This window comes from Brachyhypopomus gauderio, chromosome 1 (assembly GCF_052324685.1).
Source record: "Brachyhypopomus gauderio isolate BG-103 chromosome 1, BGAUD_0.2, whole genome shotgun sequence".
Lineage (NCBI taxonomy): Eukaryota > Metazoa > Chordata > Actinopteri > Gymnotiformes > Hypopomidae > Brachyhypopomus > Brachyhypopomus gauderio.
The window spans coordinates 26,744,058-26,771,648 of NC_135211.1; the positions used below are offsets into that span (position 1 = coordinate 26,744,058).

At 43.2% G+C, this 27,591-nt stretch overlaps 1 protein-coding gene across 1 annotated transcript in view; it reads right to left on the reverse strand.

Annotated features, from left to right (window-relative positions):
* cdk18 (cyclin dependent kinase 18) overlaps window positions 1-12,823 on the reverse strand; it is a 38,249-nt gene extending 25,426 nt beyond the window's left edge. The window contains exon 1 of the mRNA XM_077006479.1: window positions 12,486-12,823. The gene's annotated coding sequence lies outside the window, so the exon portion shown is untranslated. The remainder of the gene's footprint in view (window positions 1-12,485) is intronic.
* Between the last annotated feature and the right edge of the window lie 14,768 nt (window positions 12,824-27,591).

The following is a 27,591-nucleotide window of genomic DNA, read 5'->3' on the forward strand; positions in this document are numbered from 1 at the left end:
TGATTCTGTGTGCTGTGCTCTGCAACCTTGTGCGCCATTATGATTTTGTGCACTACATGGAAATATGCTGGCTTCTGATTTTCCACTTCATCATGTAGTCGTGTGAATATATTTATTCTGTAAACAGAAAGGAGGTTTTTTCTGAGTGTGAGGAACCTGAATGGAATGGCCTTGTGTTTCTCCAATATTATTTATCCTGCCAACAGTCCTTACAGCACCTTCAATAGATTTGCCTTCTTTTGGTTAGAGACATTAACTGTGGTGTAGCAGTAAATATTCCATCCACACACAGACACGTCTCCTTAATCTCCATAATCTTATGTGGGGAACCCACCTGACATCTGACAAGCAAACCAGCCAGGGTGTGGAAACTCTGTCGTCCGATTCACGAAACCTCTGTCATTCCTTTCCAACTCTCAAATGCCGAATGTAATGTTACTGTAACCCAGCTTAGTAGACTCATATAGGTCAGGCACTATTCACTTAACGCTCTTTCTTAGTTCAGTAGTTCTCAGACACTCCCTAAAATAGCCCCCATGCAATGCAGTAGCAATTTATTGTCTGCAAATGAAGTTGGAAAACTCTCCAGCGCAGGGGAGGGGAAAGACATCAAGACGAGTGGTGGAGCTGCAGGAAGCAGACGCTCATAATGAAGGTAGAATCAGTGACAGCACGCTGCTTTACGTCCGGCTTGACATAACACGCAGTACTGAAACCTTTCTGAGACTGTCCTGAAGCCGGAGTTTGTGTGTGTGTGTGTGTGTGTGTGTGTGTAATTGGCCCTCATGGAATGTTTTGGGGGGTTTTTTGTTAGTTTTTTGTCATTTTTGACATTCTGAGCGTTGCAGATGTCTTCATTTCCATTGTTACTACAGTCAATATCATGTACACAACATAAAGTTTATTATTTCGATTCTAATGTTTATCTATACGTAAACAATACACAGTGCTTTCTGTCTAAGCATAGCCTACAACTGGGTACACGATACAGAATGATAAGTTTGTCATTATACTGTCAGTACCGAGACCCCCTGATAGTGAAAGAAACTTGCACCTTTTTATATTGATACTGACAGTGAAAAAGCTCAATTGCATACGCCACACCTTTATATACACTTTTTTCACACCCAACGCCTTACTATTAATTGTGATGCGGGCTTTGGTCGTGCTGCAGGCGTCAGAGCTGCAGAACTAACGCGCCACGCGCCCCAACGCGCCGCCACGCGCCCCAACGCGCCGCCTCCTCCTGGCAATCGCATTCCAGCAAAAACTCAATTACGGCAGGATCATAGCGGGCTCGAAATAGAAGCGAGGACCACGTCCACCGATCCGGGCGCCTCCAGACGGGTCCGTGGCGACGGAGGCGCAGAGCGACAGCGAGGGAGACGACTTCTCAGTGACAGGAGATCCGTTAATAAGGCTTGTTTGTGAACACGGCAGACTGGCCAGCATATGGAGGGCGGCGGAGTGCGCTTTGCGGAGTGGGTCGCCGTGGTTGGAGACACACTTTCAAGAGCAAGTATTCGCCACAAAGCCAGCAAGTCTGAAAAGTGGTCCGAGAATAACTCTTACGTGAATCGCAGGCTCTTACTCACTCTTACTCACACGCCATATGACGGGGGGGGGGGGGGGGGGGGGGGGGGGGGGTGTTGGGTGCGTGGAATGAGGGCGGCAAAACTGCCCCCCGTTTAAATCCCACTGCTTCTGCAATACAATTACAGGCTTTGCAAATCAGGAATCAAAACGGCACGTGTTCAGTGGGGTGATTAAATCTCGGCCTCTCGAGATCACACAAACGCGGACTACATTGTGCTCACTGCTTATAATCCCGTAAGGAAATGTAACGTGAGTCTATCCTCTTCAGCTGCCGCTGTAGTTAAGCGATATATGGACGGCACTCTGATTCAGCACTTATCAGGGTGATATGAGTATTATATGGGTATTTTAAGGCCAGCGCCATTATCAGCATTAACATACAAGGCTGTCTCTTTCCATTTTTTTCTCGACCGCTTTCACCAAGTGCCACAGAAAACCATGTGAATTGATGCATCTTCCTAAGGCGCAGTCTTGTGCACAAAAACCAGAGAAACGAGAGTGAAATTTGCTGAGCGCACTGGAATACTACATTGATATTCACCGTCTGGCTGCATTCTGTCCTGAGGTGAATGTTTATGACCACTGTCAAACAAATAAGAGACACATTCCCACCGACATCCCTGGTTTTTGGATACGCATTTTTCTTTATCACACTGTATGACAGTTTTGTGTTAAATGCATATATATTAACTGGTGTTACATTGTGTTCACCTGTTCCAAACACTCTCTGTGTGTAACGTTAAACAGAGTAACAATCAGTGGGTAATGAAAACCTAAATTTAGGCTTCAGGTGTTGGTGTGGCACAAACACTGGATTGCAGTGATAAATGACAGGCCTGTAATAGATGTGGCGGGAGGTATGGGAAATGGAGTCCGGCGGGTTTGAGCCCAGCTGTGTGTCTCCTCCACAATGGAGGGCTACGCCTGCTCCATCCTCATTTCGGTGTCCTTTGACTACCTGCTCATATCAAAGACCGCATTAACAAAGGTACTAAGGAGTGTTTAATGTCTAGGCTTGCATTTGGACTCAACAAACATTTTAAAAAAGAACTCGTGTCCTTCTTTTAAATGCTCTTCTGAGATGCTCCTTATTTTGGTTGTCCGAGGGTAGACAGAAGGGGTTATGTCTGGTCGGCTCTGAGTTCTGAGTTCATCCTTTTCTCTGTCTCTTATTTTTTCCCTCCTAGTCTGTCAAAAACGGGTAATTGCCAGAAATTTGTTCCAAATCTGGATGCGGTCCATTTGTCTTGTTTGCTGACTACAGACAGGGTTCAGCATGGAGCAGCGCAAGACTAGGGCATCATTCTGCTGGCCAGAGGGCCAGCGTCCACACAGGCACTCACGGTGGTCCAGAGAACCCCCCACGCAGGGGCATGAGACCAGTCCCACCCCTCTTTATTATCATTAACCCCATGCTTGACAAACACAAACACACACATACAGACCCCCGAAAAACCCATCACTAAAACCAGTCACGCTAATGCTGTTTACTTGGTGAGCCTCAAGCCCCACTGGCTGCCGGACGCGGCCTCGCTGATTAGAAACGTGGCACAGTGTGAAACGGGAGTGGGGGGGTTGGGGAATAACGAGATGATTCTGATCTCTCTGACAGCGCCTGGCTGGCGGCGACTCTCCGGTCTCTGGCTCGCCATCGTCAGATGGCATCTGCTCCCCTCCTTGTGCCAACACAGCCTGGCTCAGGGCTGCAGCAGGGAAAGCCCGTGGTCTGACGCCGGGAAGCCCTTGATGGTGCAACAGTGATGCCTCACGCTGCTCCCACACTCTTACGGCTCTGTCATTTGTGTTGTCTTCTCTTTCATCCCCCCTTCCCTCTCGCTCTCTATCAAAGCTTCGAACAAAAGCACAAGCCGGATTTTCAGATGCCTCTGCTCATTAAAATCGTTTTCTCTGGGGTGCGCAGGTTGCCAGATTGCATCTGATGTCTGTTTGACCACGCCCCACCCCCCCACCACAACCACCACCACACACACACACATAACCCTCCCCACCCCAAGCTTGGTCGATAGACAACTCAGCCACCTCTCTGACGGAGCCTCACACAGACTAGGGAAGCGCAGTTTCAGGATTGCTGGCACAAAGCGACCATTGTTTATAGATGTTGGAATATGAAACGATAGGCAAACCTCGTGCAGACCAGCCTAACACAGTCTGAGCATCACGGCTTGACTGCAGGTTGTCTGGAAGCTCTTCAAGATGTTTAATTGATGTCAGCCATGACCGATTCATAAACTTTTCATTTTCTTTCAAAAAGCTCTTTTTAGCCCTGGCAGTGCCGCTGTTGGAGGCTTTTCAGCTGGCTTCACCCCAGAAGCATTTTGTGGACTCGCAGCCCCTGAAGCCCGCAGCCGTAGGTCCATCTCGTCGACGACAGGAGATGGCCATGACATTTGCCTCCACCGAACCCTGCTGGGCTTTCCAGCAGGGTGGCGCTAGTGTCCCGCATGGAGTATGTATTCAAGAATACCCTTGGCTCCATTTCACGTCCAGTTTCATTGATACTCAGGAACCCAGGCGCTCTGTTGATTCAGGGCAGTAGCTGCTCGAATGCTATTGTCCGCGGTCACCCGGCTGAGACAACAGCAGGGACGGCCCTCAGGTGCACCATGGGATACACAGTTGTATGCAGTTGTTCTTTCCCTGAAAAAGCCCTTTGCACAGTTTGGAGCCATAATGATTGCAAAGGTTCGATTATGAATCAAGATAGCTGATGTTGCTGTCTGCTTAATTACTTAATAAAATCACCTCAGTAATGACCTCTTTAAAGAAACTATTCAATATAGCCTTTGGGTCGTTGTAGAACCAAAATGATTAGCTGGGCGCCTGGGACACAACAGAATTTCACATTACGCACATCCTGGTTAACTGAGCTGGCATGGTTCTGCCCAAAGAGGCACATTTCCTGTGACACGCTGAGTGAAAGATGAAATCCAAAAGCAAAACCACAGCTTTTAAAAATGGTGGGCACTGCTTGGCTTGATCCCAAAATGTAAAGAAGTGCCCTTGGTCCTAGTGTGCAGTGCCCAAAGGACTTACCAGCTTCTTGTGTGGAAACCCCAAGCCTACTAAGAGTGAACGGAGAACACTGAGGTGTAAGGCAGGCTTCTCTCAGTGTGCATCTGGCAATCATCAGAAATACTCCCAGGCTTAAACTGATTAAACTGAGAAACTGATAATACCATATGGTCTCCTGCCACGTGTCCTCATAGGAGACTAATTGTTGTCCCTGCCTACAAGTATATATGAAGGAAGCCTTGAAAAAAATGGCAAAGTGTAATATGGTGGAAGCACACCCAGCGTATGTGGTACCAGGAGCTGTGGGTTCAGCGTGAGTAATACCCATCCTCCCTGTCCAGAGCCAAACTCCTGCCCAATCACACCAGAGCAGGGACATGGAGCATGTTGCCCCGAAGCTAACAGAGGAACAGAGTGCATGGGGGTAACTGGGAGGCTCCTTCAGACACTCTGTGAGGACTGATGGGAGGAGACAGTCATGACCAACACCCCAGCGGTGTGTGAATGTCCAGGGCATACAGGCGTGGCCTTGGAGATATTGTTCCACACTTGAATGAAAAGCTATTGTGGGCTGTCCAGACAAAACTGGAAAAATGGTCAAATATGAAAACGCTGTGTAATATGGGGCTTTTCAGTGCTGTAGTAATAACACTTTATCACAAAAATAGTGCTAGAACTAGATAGAAACCACGACAAAGTACTTAGGATAAGTACATTATTGCATTATGATATATGCTATATGCGTTATACATAAACATTATGTATATACGTGTATATATGCATTACTTTAAATTTTAAAGTACACTAATTCAGCTTTGTATATGGTAATACGTTGGATTCAGGGGGAAATAGCCAGACTCGTGTTTAAAGGGAAAGCAGGTCTCCCCAGAGTGGAGATGTGGAGAGGGCACGGTGGAACTGGGATAAAGTGCAACAGTCAGGGATCTAGACAGATTAACGAGCACCACCGTCACCTTCTCGTGGCCTTCCTGCCTCCTCTGATCCACGATAGGAAGATTAAGACTCCGTGTTACTCTCCGGCCGCATTCCGGCTAACGGATCACACACAGCCCTGGGCCACACTTGTTTATTCTACATTCAAACAGCAGGAGGACAGCTGCGACCCGAGTCTGGGTATTCTCTTACAAACAGCATGATTCACCGTTTGTGCCTGGACTGGCTCCGCACTGTGATTTCAAATAAATTTGATGCTACGGTCTAAATGTAGCATATGGTATATATAGCAGCCACATTTCTTGCACTCCTCCTACACGACGTACCCTGCATCATTTTTACAAATGATGAATTATGAGCAGAAGATGCAGGTCACCGCTGCAGAGGCGCGAGCGTGTGGTCTGACGTGTTTCTGCCCGTCTGCTTCACATGCTGGGCACGACCGCCCGTCACCGCGCTCGCCCACGGCCGCGGGGCGCTGAGCGACGCCCGTGCAGCCCAGGCACGATCCTGTCACTTCACCACGCAGCAACAAGCACCGTTGTGCTTTCCACAGCGATGCCAATCGTCTATCCTTCGTCCTTCGGAGCTGTATGTTTGATTAAGTGAGAATTATACCATATGTGTGTGTGTGTGTGTGTGTGTGTGTGTGTGTGTGTGTGTGTGTGTGTGTGTGCATGGTTAATGATGCCTTTATAGCATATTAGAAGAGCCTCAGGTGTCTCCTTCATTTGGCATGTCGCAGTATAACTGACCTTGCACTGTATTGCATAAATGCCCAATAGCTGGAAAATTGAGATGTCTCCACAAGATAAATGGTCATTCTCACTTGAATGTTCCTGCGATGCAATATTCTGGCCTGTCGGATCGTGATTTGAGCAGCTAAACCATGACGAATGAGCAGTACAGACATGAGAACAACTTAATATTAGGGCCCTCGCTAAGAATGACGGCGGGAGACGACCATTTGTCATTCCTGTCACCTCGCTGTGTCTGTTCAATGTGCTTGTTGCCTGTACTGAAATCTTCGCCTGTCTTCTCACAGAGACGCGACTGTCCACGATGTTGTTGTGTTTGCGAGCTCGTGTCATTTTCACCTAATTTCTGCCACGAGTTTGTCGTGTGTCCAATACCAGGACATGGAATTAGTGGCAGGAGAAGTGTTCATTATTAGCAGAGCTGCTGGTAGCCTAGCCGGTGTCTACATCTACCCTCTTCAACATGAGATAATAACACGACCTTCTGATTCGTACTCTTCTTACGGCATGTGGCAGAGACGTCACATACCACAACAAGAAGCTCTTTCTTCAGTTGAGCTAATGATGAACGTGTTGTCTCGTGTTCGTCACGTCCCCACGTCCCCACAACAGCTCCAGTGTTCAGGGCAAATCCTCACGGGGCAGATATGTCCACAGTGAAGATCAGACATGCAGGCACGGGCACTCTCATCCAGCCAAGCACAAGACACTCTTAAGAGGCAGGGTGTGATTAAAGAGTGTTCGTTTTTACCCTCAAGACTGGCAGATTTGGTCTGGGTTTGCAGTGCTAGGAATTAGGCACTGAACGCTTGTTAGTTCAAACTTTCATAGTAGCTAAATATAGTTAAGCATTTGTTTGACTTCCAAACTGGATTTGCAAGAACTGTTGAGAAGCAGTTATCTGTGCCGTGAGCAGTATTTACTGAAAACAGAGCTCTGAGATTATGGTAAACATCACGTCCCAGTGCAGCTGATATTTCTGGGAAAGGTTACAGCGTGTGATCTTGTGCATAACACATATGCAAACTGAGAGTTTTCACTGTGACTGTTCCAGTTGATTATATATGCTTCCATGATCAAGAATGAGGAGTTCGACAGGAACTGGCGCTGCTGCCTGTGTTTTCTGATACTCAAACAAGATGTTTTTTGTGGATTATGACGTTCAGGGCGTCACGGATCGGAGATGATGTTCTTATACATAACTGTTTATACATATATTTATACATAAATATAAATATTTCCTTGGCCATCCTTTTCTTTCTCAGGTATTGGCCTGTTTACTGTTGGCCACCATTACAGCAGCCAATTAATGAAATGTTTATCCAGTGTTGCAGGATTTTCATTGATCATGGTGTGTGTAGCAGGACACCTCTTATCACAGCAAGCTTTTGACTGAGTCTTTAAACATTGCAGTACATTTCCAGCTAGTCAATCACATTTAAAGTTTGGAGCAAGCAAAGCGTTGCCATTAAACCACCAAACACACATGTAGAGTATACAGTATATTGACCAGACAGCACAGAGGTAGTTTGCTCTGCACGGTAAGTCTGGGTCCCCGGTTGACAGGCTAGAGGCTGTAGAAATTTTATGACCTATAAACGTTCCCAACAAGATATGATTTAGTGAGACACAATTGAGCTGACAGTTTAAGGGCTGGCGCTGGCTCACGGCTGTGTTTGCACTGGGGCGTGACTCTCAGCGCCCGTTCCCCTGGGCGTCTTTTCACGGCCCAGCACCCAGAACAGCGCCTCGTGCTTTAACTTTGCAACTGATCTAGGAACAGCTGTGCGGCGGCTGGTCATGGCACATAATGGTGTAGAATTTAGATACAAGGTACAAGTTGTTTTGCATGGCACAGGTATTGCATTAAGAAGAACAATGTGCATTATAATGAGTCATTGTAAACTCTTACTGCTCAGACTTTGAATCATAATTAGTTCCAGAAGCTTTTTGTTAATAGCTTTCCTCTCCTTCAGATAGTGCCAAAGCTAATTATTTCAAAATCAAAATTCTAAGAGATGTGAACAGTGATAATAAAACAGAAGGATTAAGCTGGGATCAATTGATTAAACTTCCATACACAATACCGTTGCCAAATATACAGTAGAGTTTTTTATTCTGGGCGATTAATGAACTGAAAAGTGCTGAAAAGAGAAAACTGGAGTTTAATCTGTTTTGTTTCTTTGATTAATCTGTTAGATTAGCCTTTCCCCTCGAGAGAGGTCTGCAGGGTATTACAAAGAAAAAGAACATTTGTTTTTTTTATTCATTCTCATGAGTTGCCCTAACCCAGAGGGTTTGAATAAACTAGAATGGAAACAACAGGAATCAATTAGCCTAATTTCAGTTACTCTTTACAAGAGATATGAAATCCTACTTAAAAAATATAAAATTCAAACAAGTTTCCAGAGACACTAAACAAATACATCTTTTCATGTGATATTTGAAGTTATCATAGTCAGGACCAATGCACACAACATAATCCTCAGTGTTGACTTATCTCTATTCATTTGGATCTAGCTGGACTTAAATAAATATTTTAGATGTTCATTCAACAACAGGAAGTTTGCTGACCCAGTTTCCACACATCATAAAACTTATTATTTGTCTTAAACTCACAAACAGTAAAAACATCATACCTTGTTTCTCATAATTTCCTATCCTGAGCTGATAGCCTGGCACACAATCTTACTGGGATAGGCCTTTGACAGCACAGCCAAAATCAATAACTCAAGGTTATTTTTATTTGGATAAGACACACACCAGGAAAAACAATTTAGGAACAACAAAATTAGCATCAAATATGAAATCTTGCAATTATGAATATGAGAAACACAATTGGCCATCATGCTTGCTGAGCAAAACTGTTTTTAATGAAAACGTAAAACTGTTGTTAACTAATTTAATTACCAGGTTGCGTGTGCTCAGTGCTATGGTCCTGGTGGCCAGACAGAACTGACTGAAGACCACATATGATAAATGTTGAATACAGAGGGATACAGTTTGCCAAACCCAGCATAGAGATAAAGGAAGTCTAGTTAGTGTCGAACTACGTGCTTGATTAGATTAGATGGTCACATGATCATTTTCAGCACATTTTTTATACTTGAGTCACATGATTTGTAAGTGGGAGCTGCATTGTGGGGACTAATTACCCATCCAGCCATGACTCTACATCTCTCATCTCTCATAGATCTGTGCTGATGGGTGTCAAAGGTCTGCTTCAAGATCCATATACTATAAAAGCAAAGATTGTTCAATATGTGCTGAGTTTTCTAATTACTTCAAGGCTGTCTTATAGATCCTTTTCGGAGACTTGAAATGTCATCATGACAGTCTTCAGGATCAATATGTCCACTGCAGATGTGTGATTGCAGTTGAAAAATCTTCTGGAACTGCCTCATTTTATTTGCAACAATGTCTCAACAATATATCAACAATGTACTAACAGTGGCCTTTTCCTGTTTTGATATTAACAGTCAGCTGCCAGCAACAACAAGCTAGCCTTGTGTCCTATGAGTGGGACACTGGCCCTCACTGTCCCTCACTGACACTCACTGACCCTCACTGTCCCTCACTGACACTCACTGTCCCTCACTGTCCCTCACTGACCCTCATTGACCCTCACTGTCCCTCACTGACCCTCACTGTCCCTCACTGACCCTTACTATCCCTCACTGACCCTCACTGTCCCTCACTGTCCCTCACTGACCCTCACTGACCCTCACTGTGTCCCTCACTGACCCTCATTGACCCTCATTGACCCTCACTGACCCTTACTATCCCTCACTGACCCTCACTGTCCCTCACTGTCCCTCACTGACCCTTACTATGTCCCTCACTGACCCTCACTGTGTCCCTCACTGACCCTCATTGACCCTCACTGACCCTTACTGACCCTCACTGTGTCCCTCACTGACCCTCATTGACCCTCACTGACCCTCACTGTCCCTCACTGTCCCTCACTGACCCTTACTATGTCCCTCACTGACCCTCACTGTGTCCCTCACTGACCCTCATTGACCCTCATTGACCCTCACTGTCCCTCACTGTCGCTCATTTACCCTCACTGATAAACGTCTGGGTTTCCCCCCCTGAACACCACTGTGACTCATGGCATAATATATGAGACATCACCGTGCTGTTGACCAGCGTTAACTTTGAACATTGATGGAAAGTGTGTAGAACAATCACAGGGGACCGATGTGATTCATTGATGTCAGCCACGCATGAGGCCATAGGTGAGGGGGGCGGGCTGAGAGACGATCCCGCCCCCAGCCTGTGGCTGCATGGGTGTTGCCTTACTGGAAGCCCAGGCTATGACTTAAACAATGTTATCATAGAGCAACAAGCTCAACTTGGGAAAGAAACGTCACTGTCTAAATGGTCCATTCCAAGTGGCACCAACTTCTTGGAAAACCACCTAGAAATACAGTAGCACCTTTTAGTCAAACATTACTCCTTCCCCTCAAAACCTGGAGCGTCTAAGACTGTTTTCCAACTGGTGAACTCCAGAAGGGAAATACCATCCCAGAATAATCTTAGCTGGGTTCTGATTCACCCCATGCGTCCACTTTTCCTGCTACGATGGCAGTAGATTGACTCACATGAAACATGCATATATGTTCCAGCAGTAATGTGTGGGACACCTTCACAGTGGACAGCTACATGTTCTCCAGCAGAAGCAGTGGTCTTTCACACAGCTTTTCATTTATGAACTTCCCCATTTTGCTCCTTGGAGGTAATTTCTCCCACACTATTCAGCTGCCTCTGTGTGGGGTGCAATTTGTCTCCAATGAGCAATAATGCCTCCTATCTGTCTGTTTGCCGCAACTCAACTGTGCAATTATCTGCAATCACCTTCTCGAGAAGCTTTCATACAGCCATGGAGGAGAATTATGTGAGCCTGAAGCAAAAGCAAATACCAATTTAAAGCCATTTCAATCCTCTTTCATGCAATATTTAACACAGACTTTTCAAGACCAGAGAACTGACATCTTGTGTCTGGTAGATAGGAGATACACTCTCCATTTAAAGAGGAGTTTAGAATACAGTGCAGTCTGTGTGGTTTTCAGATGTGAATGTTGCCACCTCACTTCCCATCTTGCTCAATTAACTACTCCAATCCCAAGTTTCAAAAGTTCACTTGGGGGCAATTGACTCAGCTCCTCACGGCTGAGTTTCAGCACACAAACACTAGGAGGGAGCTAGGGAGTCACTCTGTTTTCCTCAGACCGAAGTCTCAGGTTTCTCTGGGTTCCCTTTGCCCAGATTGTTACCCCTTCTCAGTGCACCGCAGCTCCAAAACAACGCTCAGATGCTTTATACAGTTGCACCATTACTGCTGACCATCTACACTGGGAGAAACGTGTGAAACTTCTGGCAGCAGACAGGTGCTTCTTCTGTTAAGTTGGGGATGAGTGTTAATGTGAATCTGCTCTTGCTTGATGCTGAGTGTGTGTGTGTGTGTGTGTGTGTGTGTGTGTGTGTGTGTGTGTGTGTGTGTGTGTGTGTGTGTGTGTGTGTGTGTGTGTGTGTGTGTGTGTGTGTGTGTGTTAGGACAGTTAGATCTATTGCTATAAGCAGATAAGTAAACACTCTAACTTGTCTTTTTAACTCAGTGGTGCTGGTGTGTTGAGCAGTTAGGACAGAGGCACTAACAACACTGAACACGTGAGGTAGCAGTACCCATCTCTGTAGCCGTGGTGGCATGTTTATTAAAACACGAGCCTCAACACACCATCACCTCTGTGCTGTGTATGTGTCATTCATATGTGTACGGCTACACACACACACACACACACACACACACACACACACACACACACACACACACTCCCACACACACACAAAGTATCAAACTCCCTGAAAACAAACTCCGTACTATATTGAGGAGTGTGAAACAGCAGATGTAGTTCTACTGTCACATAAATAAGAATGTCTATCTACTTCTACGCCTCCACAGACAGCTCATTGAATTAGTCAACAATCAGCAGACCAGCACGACACATCGTGACCTCCTGCAGCTCCTGCTTAGACTGGAAAGCACGACTGCCCCTCGGACACAAGCAACAAGTTCCTGTTATAAATAGCATAGCGGATAATGGGGTGGCGTTTGCAGTTTCAGTAGAAGTTCATACTCACAGGAGTGGAGAGGTCTGGGGCAGAGGAGCGGGTGTATGTCCCTACACTGCTGCCTGGGTGCCTGGGGGAGAAGGAGAGGATGGGGGGGCGGCCCTCCAGCTCTGGGGTGGGCAGGCAGAATAATCCACAACTGGAGCTGTCTGATTTGGGTGGCGTGCGACAGATGCAGGCTCACGCCGACTCGTTCCTGGCTCCACACGCTGCCGCTGCTCTTCCTTTCGCTTTGTTTGTAATGCCAGACAAACCTCCCCCCCTCCCTCCCTCTCTTCCCCAGTCAGAAGGAAAGAATGAGAGAAAGAGAATGAGAGAGAGAGTGGAGGAATAACAGAAACAACTGAAAAAATATAAAAGAAAAAAATACAGGAAGCAAATGTGTCTCTCAGAAGGATTTTATAATCAGGCATAGTCTCCACCTCCACTTGGTTGTCTCCCCGCCCCTATTGTTATAGCAACGGCCAATCACAGACACTCATCGCACAAGCCTTCTCTGCCTGCAGTGAGTCTATGATTCTCTCACACCAGCTAATGCAATGTGGCTATGTAGCTATGTATATGTGTGTGTGTGTGTGTGTGTGTGTGTGTGTGTGCATGTGCGTGTGCGTGTGTGTGTGCATGAGTGTTAGTGTGCGTGAGTGTGTGTGTGTGTGTGCATGTGCGTGTGCGTGTGTGTGCGTGTGCGTGAGTGTTAGTGTGCGTGAGTGTGTGTGTCTGTGTGTGTGTGTGCGTCTGTGTGTGTGCGTCTATGTGTGTGTGTGTGTGTGTGTGTGTGTGTGTGTTGGTGAGAGAAATAGAGAGAGATGTCTTCCCTAGCAAATGTGATAATTTGAGACTAAAGTGATTAATACTTTATAGTGTAATCGTTCTGCCCCATCAGCACCCCCCTTCATGCACACACACATTGCAACTTCACATAGACTTATGCGACCTTTACTTAAATTGTAATAATTTAATCACTTTTCTAGACATTAAAATAAAGGTTCTAAAACTCAGTGGAAGACTCAGTGGAAAATGAAAGATGGTAACAATGTTCTTTTCTTACAAAAGTTATGAGTTTTGGAGTTATGTGAAGGACAAAGCAAAAATATTCAGAGGTTCTGTTCAGTGATAATTAGACAAAACATTTTATAGCCTATTAGTTCTGAGAAGGAAAACAAATGTCTTATTATAAAAGATAATTACATTTCCACTGAGCTGCTGTGAAGCATCACAGTCGTTTCAGATGACGTTTCCTGACATTACATTAGAGGATAAAGTATCTCATCCAGAAACATCATAACTACATACACAACCATGACATATTAAAAGACACACGAATGCTACCTACATAACCAACACATTAATTTACAAATTGTTATGAATAACACACTATAGCTATAACAGCAGTGATTATAGACACAAAGTGTTAAAAAAACAAGACAATTCTTTTAATCTAAACTTATCTGAGTATGCAAATGTTGCTTTTTTAGAATCGAATAAATGTTATGTTAAAATGTAAATGGAAACATTGACTGACTGACTGATTGATTGATTGATTGATTGAATGAATGAATAACTTGTGGACCTTTGTCCTCTTTGTTTTACCAGTACACCAGTATTACCAGTACACTGGTATTACTGGTAGTAATCTAATACTGGGATGCTTCTCCCTCTTCTCTGAACAGAAAGTCTTGCCTATGGGCCACGGTGATATTTGTGGAGGTGTGTGTGATTGTAGCTATCACCTCATTTGGTGTTTCTGTCTCTGCTCTTCAAAGCTTTAAATGTGTGGTAAACCAACTGGGGTGCAGTGGCCTGTCAGGACGGGCAAAGGTGCCTAGTGGGCATTCTAATAAGGCCCCAAAGGCGAGCAAGCACGCCTAAACAGGCAGAACAACTAGTTACAGGGAGGTCAGAGAGAACCAGGCAGGCCCTTCCACCCTACGGACAGCACAGAGAGTCTAATTGAGGACAGAGGTCCCGCTGTCTGGGGGTGTGTTGGGGGGCGGTGGTGCGTTTGTGTGTGTGAGTGTGGGGGGGGTCTTTCAGGAGTTGATGAATAGCCTTGGTGCTGTGAGGGTAGCCATTAAAGCTCTGTAACAAGTCCATGCCGACTTGCAATTCTCTGAAGGTCTGGACAAAGCGCCAGCACGCCTGTTTGTAAGGTTACATGCAGGATCTCAGTCTACTAAAGACAATGGAGAATTTTGGCCTAACAAGCTATGGCAACGATGTGGTTCAACCCCAGTGCTGGAAATTCATAAAGACTGCTGGGTGGTATGTTGGCAATGTATTGACATAGGACATGGTAGACGTACGTGGTAGACGTACATGGTAGACGTACGTGGTAGACGTACGTGGTAGACATACATGGTAGATGTACATGGTAGACGTACATGGTAGACGTACGTGGTAGACGTACGTGGTAGACGTACGTGGTAGACGTACGTGGTAGACGTACGTGGTAGACGTACGTGGTAGACGAACGTGGTAGACGTACGTGGTAGACATGCGTGGTAGACGTACGTGGTAGACGTGCGTGGTAGACGTACGTGGTAGACATGCGTGGTAGACGTACGTGGTAGACGTACGTGGTAGATGTACGTGGTAGATGTACGTGGTAGATGTACGTGGTAGATGTACAGTTTAATAGAAGACCCACACGATTAGGAAGCGGCATAATAAATGACACAGCCAGCGCTCTCCTCCTTGAGCCACTCTGTTTGGTCCTGTGAGGTGATTAGCCACTATTTTTGTTTAGTTTGGCTATACAGCTGCACAGTCCTGAAACAGCTACACAGGATTATTAGGACAGAAGATCATAGTCCAGAAACAGATACACAGGATGATCAGGACAGAGGGTCCAAGGCTCCAGCCTTTTCTCCCATATTGGGCTTCATCACCAATTCTGGTTGCCCTTGACCACTTTATTCAGAAGCTCCCTATAGAAAACACTTAAAGGCACTCAAAGCTAATACCAACGAGCATCTGAATAGCTTCTTACCCAATAGCCAATCTCATCTGACCCTCTAGCTGCCCCTCAAAATACTGCAGTTCATCTGATACACTCTGAACAGTTCTCACAGTGGAAGTTGTTCACACAGCCTGTAGTACTGAATTGTAATCACTACTGAAGAAGCTACTCAGTTTGTGCTACTGAACTACTCGCTACTGAAGAAGCTACATAGTCTGTACTACTGAACTGTACTCATTACCGAAGAAGCTACATAGTCTATACTACTGAACTATACTCATTACTGAAGAAGCTACTCAGTCTATACTACTGAACTGTACGCATTACTGAAGAAGCTACATAGTCTGTACTACTGAACTGTACTCACTACTGAAGCACCTCACAAAGTCTGTACTACTGAACTTTCGATTATGCCATCATACCACCATCACACAAGTTTATACAATACATGTATATATTGTAAATTTTCTTATTGACGGCCCGTGTGTCTTTCTCTCTAATGTTGTTATGTTCATACTATAAATCTTATGTTCTTACTTATTATCTTGAGTATTTATTATGTGGTTGTCAGGGATTTCAGTCATGTCACTACACTCATGTCCAGTTATACTCTGTTGAGCAGTTTCATCTCACCAAAGCAAATTCCTGTAACTGATATGTGCTGGTGAACAGAAGTGAGTGTGATATCACTCATATTATGTGTGATATCACTCTCGATATGTTTGTCTTCACGTGAGTGTGATATAACTCTTGATATGGTCTTCTTCACATGAGCCACCCTTGCTGCAGGATGAGTAAGGAAGATGTGCCCCAGTGAAGCAAACGGCTGCAGATGTATGAGGAAGAATGTGCACAGGTCTCCAATAACTTCGACAGCAAAGGGACTGACTGCAGTGTGGTGACAAGATGTCAACAGTAGCTGAATAACAGGCTAATGCCTTCAGTTTTGATCACTATAAAGGTCTCTTGTCCTTACTGGGCTATCATTGTCTGCTAAGGGATGGTGGTGTATTAAGGGGGCGTGATGTACTAAAGGGGTGATGGTGTACTAAGGGTGATGATGGTGTACTAAAGGGGTGATGGTGTACTAAAGGAGTGATGGTGTAAGGGTGATGATGGTGTACTAAAGGGGTGATGGTGTACTAAAGGGGTGATGGTGTACTAAAGGAGTGATGGTGTACTAAGGGTGATGATGGTGTACTAAAGGGGTGATGGTGTACTAAAGGAGTGATGGTGTACTAAGGGTGATGATGGTGTACTAAAGGGGTGATGGTGTACTAAAGGAGTTATGGTGTAAGGGTGATGATGGTGTACTAAAGGGGTGATGGTGTACTAAAGGGGTGATGATGTACTATGGGGGAGATGGTGTACTAAGGGGGTGGTGATGGTATACTAAGGGGGTGATGGTGTACTAAGGAGTTGATGGTGTACTAAAGGGGTGATGGTGTACTAAAGGAGTGATGGTGTAAGGGTGATGATGGTGTACTAAAGGGGTGATGGTGTACTAAAGGAGTGATGGTGTACTAAGGGTGATGATGGTGTACTAAAGGGGTGATGGTGTACTAAAGGGGTGATGGTGTACTAAAGGAGTGATGGTGTACTAAGGGTGATGATGGTGTACTAAAGGGGTGATGATGTACTATGGGGGAGATGGTGTACTAAGGGGGTGGTGATGGTATACTAAGGGGGTGATGGTGTACTAAGGAGTTGATGGTGTACTAAAGGGGTTTGATGAACCCATGTCACTCAGAGCTATATTTAACTAAATATGGCAAAACTTCAGTGTGAACATATGAATAGTATTTAACAGTACATCTGTTATTATATACTTAACATTAATAAATGCTTAACATGTGTATTCAATTAACATTACTATACACTTAACACTATGTGCATTTACAACATCTGCATTGCTTTACACATTATCAAAAAGGAGATACGAATTTTGGGTCAAAATTGTAGTTTTATGTAGTCAGAATGGTGTTGTTTAAATACATTATTTTAGCACCTTATTTTATTTGATTTGATTCATCTCATGAACTTTCAGGTCCAGGTCAGGTGTGCTGAAAGTAGGAAATAATACAAATCTGTATGCATAAATTTGTAAGCTGTGCACTCTCTCTCTCTCTCTCTCTCTCTCTCTCTCTCTCTCTCTCTCTCTCTCTCTCTCTCTCTCACCTTATTTGGAAATCATGCTGGAAACCCAGATGGAGTCTCTTATTAACTATGAAGTAAACAGAGAGAAATGTTTTCCTATGACAGCTAATTTGCATTAATCTCTGCTTCACTGCATTTCTGGAGTGGGGCTTAGGTGAATTATCACCAAACACATCTTAATCTGATGCTGCAAATTATCACCAAACATGTCTTAATCCAGAGCTGAGAAATTTCATAAATGTCTGTAGTTTAGAATTTACGCCTGCAATTTTTCAATAGCAATTAGCAGAGCCTCAAAATGACATTAATAAAGCAATGCACATGAGCAGGGCTAAGAAAGGTTGCTGTCAGATGAGATCTTGACAAGCAGTACCCTAAGGGACTGGGAGAATAAGAAAGGGAGAGAGAGAGAGAATGAGAGAGAATGAGAGGGAGAGAGAATGAGAGAGAGAATGAGAGAGAGAGAATGAGAGAGAGAAAGATCAAAGTGAGAAAATGAGTGAAGAGAAAGTTCTCCCTGTCCAAGTGACAGGGTGCGATCGGATTAGACCAGTAATGCCCTTCAGCACGGCCCGGGAGCCGAACGCTGGCAAACAAACCGAGCAGAAAATGAAAATCTATTTCAGGAGGGAGCTGGCACCAAGCGTCCAGGTTAATATTTAATGAACAAACAGGAATGTGATGTGGAGGCAAGCTGGAGTGGCCCACCATGTTTACACAGGAACAATCCACAGCTTTTTAAAGAGCCAGTTTGATTTATGACATAGAAAAAGAGAGAGAGAGGGAGAGAGACAGAGAGAGACAGAGAGAGAGAGAGCACCCTGGGAGAGAGACACCTCTGATGGAGCTCTTTGCTAGAGAATCGGAGAGTCAGCACATTGACTGGATAACAAGACACTTCATCAAGTTCCCCCTCACGAGAGAGCTCATTTTAGTGGCTGTGTATCGATTCCATTCTGTCCCCCTTACATTGGGGTGCGTTGTCTTTGTGGCAGTGTGCGCAGTTTTGTGAGGTACCATATGGAGTGTGAGCTGGTGGTGTAACTCCTTTGGAAATAGCAGTGACTCTTCAGAGGAAGCAGCCCGTGTCTACATGAGCTGTTTGTTTGTACACGTTTTTATCTCAGAAGGTGTTAGAGGAGATTTCTGAAAGCACTAACTCTTACTGGTGAACTAAATTAATTAGTCACGGCTAAAAATATTACCACACCCATGAAAAAATAAATACGCTGATACCACTCTGAAAACTCTTACAATTCATGTGAGAAATATACTGTGGTTAAAACAAAGCAAAAATGTCAAATGATTATTCTCATGGTTAACATCCCATTCGTAGAACCCAACTGTGAATTGAGCAGGAAAAAAAACTGTTCTGATATTTTTCTGGGCCCATACTGGCACTGGAGATTAGCAGTGCTCTCTCTTGACACACGTAGTTCAGTGAAGGCCGATTACTATGCCTCAGTGATGACCTTGGGGCAGATAAACCTTTATCATGCTGTGATGTCATCATTTGGTTACAATGCATGAGGCTGATTTATTGTCACAATCCATAACAATGGTGATTTCACACTCTCTGCTGTGGGTAACCACTGCATTTCTAGAAATAAAATATATTTGGTCACCCTTAATATTTGAATGTACCATACTGGTTAGAAAATAGCTATTCAATTTTTCATAAATCACGAGACACCAACAATTGCCTGGTCTTCGTAAAAATATAGTCTGTGTGGATTTTTGAAGGTGTTTTGTGTAAAACTTCTCAACTTACGCAGAATGGAAGAACCCAGGAGAACACAAGCATGTGCTCTTCTGGTTTTGTCTCTTCTGACATAAAATTCCCATCCTCCTTATTTTGACAACAGAAAGTGCAATCTGAGAGTTAGAAGAGAGCTGGGCCTGCTGTACACTTCCCAAGGCATATGTTCCTTAATCTCTCGCGTGGCTTCGGAGCTCACATGCCTCGGTGCTGTTCTTCAGTGACAGCTCACCGAGACTGCTGGGTAAAAGCTCTGGCATTTTTTTTAAAAAGGAAGATGAAACAGACAAAGGACTGAAGAGATGACACAGTCACCCTCATAAAGACAGGCATCCATTCATAGGTGCTTCTATTAACAGTGCTGTTTTCATTCAGTGTTGGCAGTTTTTAAATGATTAATGCTTTACCAAGTCTGTGGAGAAGGTGTGAACTGCATGGTGGATGCTTCTCCAATGTTCTTAGCATCGATTTGCCTGGACATGTTGTACCAACTATAATCGACCATCCTATTTCAAATATGAATTTCTTTATTTATTTATTTCCCCAGACCCCGACCCTGGCATGATGTAGCCGTGTTTACTACTGTGAGTCAAACCTTCTGTCACGCATGGAGTGCTCCACTGATCACATCTGTTCCATTAACTTCTGCAGTGGAAATGGTCCTGAACCCACAACGAGTAAAAGTAAATATGGAGTAAAGGTAGATATGGAGTAAAGGCAGGTATAGAATAAAGGTAGATACTGAGTAAAGTTAGGTATGGAGTAAAGGTAGATGCGGAGTAAAGGTAGATATAGAGTATAGGCAGATATGGAGTATAGGTAGATATGGAGAAAATGTAGATATAGAGTAGATATGGGGTAAAGGTAGAGTAGATTCGGAGTAAAGGTAGACATGGAGTAAATGTAGATATAGAGTAGATATGGAGTAAAGATAGATACAAAGTAAAAGTAGATATGGATTAAAGGCAGACATAGAGTAGATATGCAGTAAAGGTGGATATGGAGTAAAGGTAGATACTGAGTAAAGGTAGATATGGAGTAAAGGTAGATATGAAGTAGATATGGAGTAAATGTAGATATAGAGTAAAGGTAGATATGGAATATAGGTAGATACAGAGTAAAGGCAGATATGGAGTATAGGTAGATATGGAGAAAATGTAGATATAGAGTAGATATGGAGTAAAGGTAGAGTAGATTCGGAGTAAAGGTAGACATGGAGTAAAAGTAGATATGGAGTAAATGTAGATATATAGAGTAGATATGGAGTAAAGGTAGATACGGAGTAAAGGTAGATATGGAGTAAAGGTAGATACGGAGTAAAGGCAGATATAGAGTAGATATGCAGTAAAGGTAGATACAGAGTAAAGGTAGATATGGACTAAAGGTAGATATAGTAAAGGTAGATATAGAGTAGATATGGAGTAAAGGTAGATATAGAGTAGATATGGAGTAACGGTAGATACAGAGTAAAGGTAGATATGAAGTAAAGGTAGATATAGAGTAGATATGGAGTAAAGGTAGATACGGACTAAAAGTATATATGGAGTAGAGGTAGATATAGAGTAGATATGGAGTAAAAGTAGATATGGAGTAAAGGTAGATACGGACTAAAAGTATATATGGAGTAAAGGTAGATATAGAGTAGATATAGAGTAAAGGTAGATATGGAGTAAAGGTAGATATGGACTAAAAGTAGATATGGAGTAAAGGTAGATATAGAGTACATATGGAGTAAAGGTAGATATGGAGTAAAGGTAGATATAGAGTAGATATAGATATGGAGTAAAGGTAGATATAGAGTAGATATGGAGTAAAGGTAGATATGGAGTAAAGGCAGATATAGAGCAGATATGCAGTAAAGGTAGATATAGAGTAAATATGGAGTAAAGGCAGATATGGAGTAAAGGTAGATATGGAGTAAATTGTAGATATAGAGTACATATGGAGTAAAGGTAGATACGGAGTAAAGGCAGACATAGAGTAGATATGCAGTAAAGGTAGATATGGAGAAAAGGTAGATATAGAGTAGATATGGAGTAAAGGTAGAGTAGATTCGGAGTAAAGGTAGACATGGAGTAGAAGTAGATATGGACTAAAGTAGATATAGAGTAGATATGGAGTAAAGGTAGATATGGAGTAAATGTAGATACGGAGTAAAGGTAGATATGAAGTAAAGGTAGATACGGAGTAAAGGCAGATATAGAGTAGATATGCAGTAAAGGTAGATACAGAGTAAAGGTAGATATGGACTAAAGGTAGATATAGTAAAGGTAGATATAGAGTAGATATGGAGTAAAGGTAGATATAGAGTAGATATGGAGTAACGGTAGATACAGAGTAAAGGTAGATATGAAGTAAAGGTAGATATAGAGTAGATATGGAGTAAAGGTAGATACGGACTAAAAGTATATATGGAGTAGAGGTAGATATAGAGTAGATATGGAGTAAAAGTAGATATGGAGTAAAGGTAGATACGGACTAAAAGTATATATGGAGTAAAGGTAGATATAGAGTAGATATAGAGTAAAGGTAGATATGGAGTAAAGGTAGATATGGACTAAAAGTAGATATGGAGTAAAGGTAGATATAGAGTACATATGGAGTAAAGGTAGATATGGAGTAAAGGTAGATATAGAGTAGATATAGATATGGAGTAAAGGTAGATATAGAGTAGATATGGAGTAAAGGTAGATATGGAGTAAAGGCAGATATAGAGCAGATATGCAGTAAAGGTAGATATAGAGTAAATATGGAGTAAAGGCAGATATGGAGTAAAGGTAGATATGGAGTAAATTGTAGATATAGAGTACATATGGAGTAAAGGTAGATACGGAGTAAAGGCAGACATAGAGTAGATATGCAGTAAAGGTAGATATGGAGAAAAGGTAGATATAGAGTAGATATGGAGTAAAGGTAGAGTAGATTCGGAGTAAAGGTAGACATGGAGTAGAAGTAGATATGGACTAAAGTAGATATAGAGTAGATATGGAGTAAAGGTAGATATGGAGTAAATGTAGATACGGAGTAAAGGTAGATATGAAGTAAAGGTAGATACGGAGTAAAGGCAGATATAGAGTAGATATGCAGTAAAGGTAGATATGGAGTAAAGGTAGATACAGAGTAAAGGTAGATACGGACTAAAGGTAGATATGGAGTAAAGGTAGATATGGATTAAAGGTCGATACGGACTAAAAGTAGATATGGAGTAAAGGTAGATATGGAGTAAAGGTAGATACGGACTAAAAGTAGATATGGAGTAAAGGTAGATATAGAGTACGTATGGAGTAAAGGTCGATACAGATTAAAGGTAAATATGGAGTAAAGGTAGATATGGAGTAAAGGCAGGTATGGAATAAAGGTAGACACTGAGTAAAGGTAGATATGGAGTAAAGGCAGGTATGGAGTAAAGGTAGATATGAAGTAGATATGGAGTAAAGGTAGATGCAGAGTAAAGGTAGATATAGAGTAAAGGTAGATATGGAATATAGGTAGATACAGAGTAAAGGCAGATATGGAGTATAGGTAGATATGGAGAAAAGGTAGATATAGAGTAGATATGGAGTAAAGGTAGAGTAGATTCGGAGTAAAGGTAGATATGGAGTAAAGGTAGATACAGAGTAAAGGTAGATATGGAGTAAAGGTAGATATGGATTAAAGGTCGATACGGACTAAAAGTAGATATGGAGTAAAGGTAGATATGGAGTAAAGGTAGATACGGACTAAAAGTAGATATGGAGTAAAGGTAGATATAGAGTACGTATGGAGTAAAGGTAGATACGGATTAAAGGTAAATATGGAGTAAAGGTAGATATGGAGTAAAGGCAGGTATGGAATAAAGGTAGACACTGAGTAAAGGTAGATATGGAGTAAAGGCAGGTATGGAGTAAAGGTAGATATGAAGTAGATATGGAGTAAAGGTAGATGCAGAGTAAAGGTAGATATAGAGTAAAGGTAGATATGGAATATAGGTAGATACAGAGTAAAGGCAGATATGGAGTATAGGTAGATATGGAGAAAAGGTAGATATAGAGTAGATATGGAGTAAAGGTAGAGTAGATTCGGAGTAAAGGTAGATATGGAGTAAAGGTAGATACAGAGTAAAGGTAGATACGGACTAAAAGTAGATATGGAGTAAAGGTAGATATAGAGTACATATGGAGTAAAGGTAGATACAGAGTAAAGGTAGATATAGAGTAGATATAGATATGGAGTAAAGGTAGATATAGAGTAAAGGTAGATACGGAGTAAAGGTAGATATGAAGTAAAGGTAGATATGGAGTAATGGTATATATAGAGTGATATGGAGTAAAGGTAGATATGGAATAAAGGTAGATATAGAGTAGATATGGAGTAAAGGTAGATATGGAGTATATGTAGATATGGAGTAAAGGTAGATATAGAGTAGATATGGAGTAAAGGTAGATACAGAGTAAAGGCAGATATGGAGTATAGGAGAAAATGTAGATATAAAGTAGATATGGAGTAAAGGTAGATACGGAGTAAAGGTAGATATGAAGTAAAGGTAGATATGGACTAAAGGCAGATATGGAGTACAGGTGGATATGGAGTAAAGGTAGATATGGAGTATAGGTAGATATTGAGTAAAGGCAGATATGGAGTACAGTTAGATTTGGAGTAAATGTAGATATAGAGCAAAGGCAGATATGGAGTAAAGGTAGATATAGAGTAGATATAGAGTAAAGGTAGATATGGAGTAACGGTAGATACGGAGTAAAGGGAGATATGGAGTACAGTTAGATTTGGAGTAAATGTAGGTATGGAGTAAAGGCAGATATGGAGTACAGTTAGATTTGGAGTAAATGTAGGTATGGAGTAAAGTCAGATATGGAGTGCAGTTAGATTTGGAGTAAATGTAGGTATGGAGTAAAGGCAGATATGGAGTACAGTTAGATTTGGAGTAAATGTAGGTATGGAGTAAAGGCAGATATGGAGTACAGGTAAATATGGAAGGCGGGAAGGAATAGACTGAACCAAATTGCAAGTCACAGATCTGCATATGAGCTGTTATAAATCCTAAATAGTCCTCGCCCATTCTATAGGTGATTTAAGCCATAATGCTAAAGATGCTTAAAACTATGTAGACTTCATGCAACAAGCCTTAAGAATTTACACAGAAGAACATGAAGCAGACTAGATGCAATGCTGTTACGGTTTTGTTGCTTTGCTACTAGCAGCTAGCTTGCCGTGTTGTCCTGACGAAAGATTTATGCCACTTCCTGACATGGCGTCTGGATTTGGACTTCACTGCCTGGTTGGTTCTGCGTTGGCGGCAGTTCTAATTAAACCGAGAGATCTCGTGCCTTATTATAGCCTGTGCGCAGCGGCATGCCTGCTACTGTGTGAACGGCCTGACTGGCGAGATAATTATTGCCGTCTTCGCACAAATATTCCTTTGCAGTTTTGCTCCTTTTAGCAGCAGAGAGGAAGATGAAACAACCCCCTCCCTCCCAAGAGATTCAGAGACATTTAGTTCCTTCTGTAGAAAGTTTTTTTTTGTCTGTTCTGTTCTCAACTTCACCGCACGCTGGCGTAGAGAAATGTGGGAGCAGGGAGAAAATGCTTCAGCTCGGCATCCGAAATCAAATCTGTTGCGTAAGTGTACTGTGAGAGGCGCTGTAGAGGAGGATCTGGTGTTCTTCAAAGTCTCAGTCCCATATGGGGAGAGGAGGAGGGGGTGTTCATATCTCAACTGAACCTAATCACATTACATACACTATGGCCTCTAGCTTTTTTTTTTTTTTTAATCTCAGAGTATTGGCATAATCTTTCAGCGCCATTCACAGATCAGAGGTAACAGCACTCTTGGAAATACTGTTACTTTATGCCTACATGGCATATTTTTGGATAATGAGTGAGGCTGTATTATTCTCCAGTGTGGAGCATCCAGCCAGGATGTTTTGATGGAGAAGAAGAGAGTGTTTCATTGTGTGGAACACCTTCCCTCTTAAATACACCTCCCTATGTCTTTCACGCACCAGTAACCTTTGAGCTCTCTCTCTCTCTCTCTCTCTCTTGTCGCTCTTTCTCTGTCTCTTTCTCTCTCGCTTCTCCCCTCATTTCTCCCACCCAACCTTACCCATGCGCCTCAATTCCAATCAGCAATCAGTGGAATGGCTGACCCCGGTGCACGGACAGGAGACGGCGAGATCGGGAGAGGAAGGGGCGGGTGGGTGGCATGAGGAGATGATGGGTCAGTGGGGGGAACGGAGATGAGGCAGACAGAGAGATGATGACGAGCTTTAGGCAAATGAGACAGACACTCACATCACTGAAAGCAGGAGGGAAACAGGACGAAATAAATGCGATGAGCATGTGATGGAAATGCTTGATAAATAGGTGAGCCAGAGCTGTGTTTGAGTCCACACCCTCACTTCCCTACCTCCACACACTCTCTCTCTCTCTTCCACATCAACACTCACTCCCCCCAATACACACACACACACACACACACACACACACACACACACACACACAAAAACAACAACGTGGACCTCCCAGCCTGGGCAGGTTCATTTAATCAGTTTCATTATCCATCTGTCATAATGAGATCAGGGAATTTCAGGCCAGGTATCAGTTATGCTTTGCAGCTCTCCCAATACACTGCTGGTTTCACACTGCAAACAGAGCACCTATGGAGAAACACCTTCAGCAGGACGGCACGTCTGTGCACAGCATACTCAATCACCTTTGCGTCTAGTGTAATTTCACAATTCAAATTTGCAAATGAAAGGTGCCCTTGTCCAAGAACGATTATTACAAAATGTTGTTTTGTCCTCTTCTTCTGGTGGAAGAAGCCTTTTAACTGAGCCGTATTTTAACTGAGCCATATTTTAACTGAGCTGTGCTATATGACAGTTTCTTGCTGGGGTCTGGCAGAATCACACACAGCTGCCTGTGTCTGTTCTTTTCATCTTGCCACATATCACCTTTCAGAGTTCAAGCAATCAATTCCACTTCCACAATTCCCCAGACGGACCCTTCCACACTTCCCCAGACAGACCCTTTGCCCGTGGGGGAATGACACTGTTGTCACTGCCTTTGTGCAGTGTAGCTATGGTCCCCTCGCCTGTCCTCCTGCAATAAAAGGCTCCTTTGTGTTGGGAGTGAGAGGCAGTGTAAGGGTCCTCCACTAGATGGCATACCAGTGTCATGTCCCTATTCTCAGGGAATAACTTGAACACCTGCCCTGGAAAAGCACACACTACAAACCTCAGAAAAAAACCTCAAGTGATGATACAATATGCCACTAATATACTATACAGGGATTTCAAGCCGTTTGAATTTTTGAGCAGGCTGCAGAGCTTCTCTTGAGTTTCGTTGCTGTGGGATACAGTGGGGCGTCTTCCTCAGTACCTGGAGAAGAGTCAGTACATCTGGATTTTCTGTCTCAGTCGTCCATGAACAAATTCTGTGAGATACAGCTTATTTATCTAATCGTAACAGCCTGGCTTTAGTGTCAGAACACAAGAACGGTGACGTCTTCGTCAATCAAATCTGACACCAAACCATTTCCCCTCACGGAATAGCGCCCGGCGTCTGGGGCTGCTCCACGTTTGATGGACAGCGCAGTCTTGGAATTGGTGTCTTTACCACGCATGACCCCCATTCTGAAGAGTCCAGACCTGCATGCAAGCAATCACCCAGCAAAAGCCTTTTGATACCGAGTGTAAACAGTCAAATGCGAGATTTGCTAAGTAATACTGCTTCCTGCCTGTGTCCATGACCGTAATGATACTGAACTAGCCCTTTGAATCATTTCAGGGGTGTAGCATCTCGCTAAAGGCTGTTTAATTTCACAGCTTATTGTCTGTTTGAAATTGATTCTGGAGCGGACCCTGTCTGTGTGCAGGAATACAAATTTAGGCTCTACGCCACTGTCAATAGACTGGCCATCTAATTAGAGACGAGCCCTTTCATTAAAACGAGAAATGTTAAAATCCAGGCACTTCATTCTTTGCGTCTGTGGTGGCTTGTTGTGGGATTTTAATGAAGGATTGGGAGGGGGATGCTAAACCACACCGTTGGGGATTGTAGCTGTTACTTTAAGAAAGCCTTGGCCTGCCAAAGGGGTTAGTTCCCTCCCTTAAACTCGTCATCATTTGGCTGCTCAATATTTGCTGTATTCTGGGACATTTTTTATTCATACCATGTATTTCCATTACATACAAGTCTTTTGCCTTTTTTCAGTTTGATTCTGTGTTAATTCTCTGAAATCATTT